At 43.1% G+C, this 2,679-nt stretch overlaps 1 non-coding gene across 1 annotated transcript; it reads left to right on the forward strand.

Moving 5' to 3' along the window:
• The first annotated feature begins 2,057 nt into the window (after positions 1–2,057).
• Positions 2,058–2,165, forward strand: LOC112788246 (small nucleolar RNA R71). Its single transcript, XR_003195619.1, has one exon. It is a non-coding gene; the product is annotated as a small nucleolar RNA R71 (small nucleolar RNA).
• Positions 2,166–2,679: the final 514 nt, after the last annotated feature.

A 2,679-nucleotide genomic window follows, 5' to 3' on the forward strand; every position in this document is an offset into this window, starting at 1 on the left:
GCGTTCAGCGCCAGGTTGGTGGCCATTTTGGGCGTTCAACGCCCATTTGTGTGCCATTTCTGGCGTTGAACGCCAGAACCATGCCTGTTCTGGCGTTCAGCGCCCAGAAGCTGCCCATTTTGGGCGTTCAGCGCCAGAACCATGCTCTGTTCTGGCGCTGAACGCCAGACAGATGCTCCTCCAGGGTGTGATTTTTCTTCTGCTGTTTTTGATTCCGTTTTCAATTTTTCTATTTATTTTGTGACTCTACATGATCATGAACCTAAGAAAACACGAAAAACAATAAAAATAAGAATTAGATAAACATTGGGTTGCCTCCCAACAAGCGCTTCTTTAATGTCAATAGCTTGACAGTGGGCTCTCATGGAGCCTCACAGATGTGCAGAGCTTTGTTGAAACTCTCCAACACCAAACTTAGAGTTTGGATATGGGAGTTCAACACCAAACTTAGAGTTTGGTTGTGGCCTCCCAAAATCAAACTTAGAGTTTGACTGTGGGGGCTCTGGTTGACTCTGCTTTGAGAGAAGCTTTTTCTGCTTCCTCTCCATGGTTGCAGAGGGAGATCCTTGAGTTTTGAATACAAGGGAGTTCTCATTCCATTGAAGGACTATTTCACCTCTGTCAACATCAATCACAGCTCTTGCTGTGGCCAGGAAAGGTCTTCCTAGGATGATGGATTCATCCTCTTCCTTTCCAGTATCCAGGACTATGAAATCAGCAGGGATGTAAAGGCCCTCAACCTTTACTAATACATCTTCTACTTGTCCATAAGCCTGTCTTCTTGAGCTGTCTGCCATCTCTAGTGAGATTTTAGCAGCTTGCACCCCATAGATTCCCAGTTTCTCTATTACAGAGAGGGGCATGAGGTTTATTCCTGAACCAAGGTCACACAGAGCCTTAAAGATCATGGTGCCTATGGTACAGGGTATTATGAACTTTCCAGGATCCTGTCTCTTCTGAGGCAATGTCAGTTGATCCAAATCACTTAGTTCATTGATGAACAAGGGAGGTTCAACTTCCCAAGCATCAATGCCAAACAATTTGGCATTCAGCTTCATGATTGCACCAAGAAACTTGGCAGTTTACTCTTCAGTGACATCCTCATTCTCTTTAGAAGAGGAATACTCATCAGAGCTCATGAAGGGCATAAAGAGGTTCAATGGAATCTCTATGGTCTCTAGATGAGCCTCAGAGTCCTTTGGTTCCTCAGAGGGAAGCTCCTTATTGATCACTGGACGTCCCTGGAGGTCTTCCTCCTTGGGATTCACGTCCTCTCCTCTCCTTACAAGTTCGGCCATGGCCCTTATGTCAATGGCCTTGCACTCTCCTTTTGGGTTCTCTTCTGTATTGCTTGGGAGAGTACTAGGAGGGATTTCAGTGATCCTTTTACTCAGCTGGCCCACTTGTGCTTCCAGATTTCTAATGGAAGACCTTGTTTCATTCATGAAACTTACAGTGGCCTTAGATAGATCAGAGACTAGATTTGCTAAATTAGAAGTATTTTGTTCAGAGTTCTCTGTCTGTTGCTGAGTTGATGATGGAAAAGGCTTGCTATTGCTAAACCTGTTTCTTCCACCATTATTAAAGCCTTGTTGGGGCTTTTGATCCTTCCATGAGAAATTTGGATGATTTCTCCATGTTGAGTTATAGGTGTTTCCATAAGGTTCACCTAAGTAATTTACCTCTGCTATTGCAGGGTTCTCAGGATCATAGGCTTCTTCTTCAGAAGATGCCTCTTGAGTACTATTGGATGCAGCTTGCATTCCATGCAGACTCTGAGAAATCATATTGACTTGCTGAGTCAATATTTTGTTCTGAGCCAATATGGCATTCAGAGTATCAACTTCAAGAACTCCCTTCTTCCTAGGCGTCCCATTATTCACAGGATTCCTTTCAGAAGTGTACATGAACTGGTTATTAGCAACCATGTCAATGAGTTCTTGAGCTTCTGCAGGCGTTTTCTTTAGGTGAATGGATCCACCTGCAGAAGTGTCCAGTGACATCTTTGATAGCTCAGATAAACCATCATAGAATATATCCAGGATGGTCCATTCTGAAAGCATGTCAGAAGGACACTTTTTGGTCAACTGTTTGTATCTTTCCCAAGCTTCATAGAGAGATTCACCTTCTTTCTGTCTGAAGGTTTGAACATCAGCTCTAAGCTTGCTCAGCTTTTGAGGAGGAAAGTACTTGGCTAAGAAAGCCGTGACCAGCTTATCCCAAGAGTTCAGGCTGTCTTTGGGTTGAGAATCCAACCATAATCTAGCTCTGTCTCTTACAGCAAAAGGGAAAAGCATGAGCCTGTAGACTTCAGGATCTACTCCATTAGTCTTAACAGTATCACATATCTGCAAGAATTCAGTTAAGAACTGAAAAGGATCTTCAGATGGAAGTCCATGAAACTTGCAGTTCTCCTGCATTAGAGAAACTAATTGAGGTTTCAGCTCAAAGTTGTTTGCTCCAATGGCAGGAATGGAGATGCTTCTTCCATGTAAATTGGAATTAGGTGCAGTAAAGTCACCAAGCATCTTCCTTACATTATCATTATTTTCGGCTGCCATCTCCTCTGCCTGTTCGAAAATTTCTGAAAGGTTATCTCTGGATTGTTGTATTTTAGCTTCTCTTAATTTTCTCTTCAGAGTCCTTTCAGGTTCTGGATCTGCTTCCACAAGAATGTTC

This window comes from Arachis hypogaea, chromosome 20 (assembly GCF_003086295.3).
Source record: "Arachis hypogaea cultivar Tifrunner chromosome 20, arahy.Tifrunner.gnm2.J5K5, whole genome shotgun sequence".
In the NCBI taxonomy this organism is placed as follows: domain Eukaryota; kingdom Viridiplantae; phylum Streptophyta; class Magnoliopsida; order Fabales; family Fabaceae; genus Arachis; species Arachis hypogaea.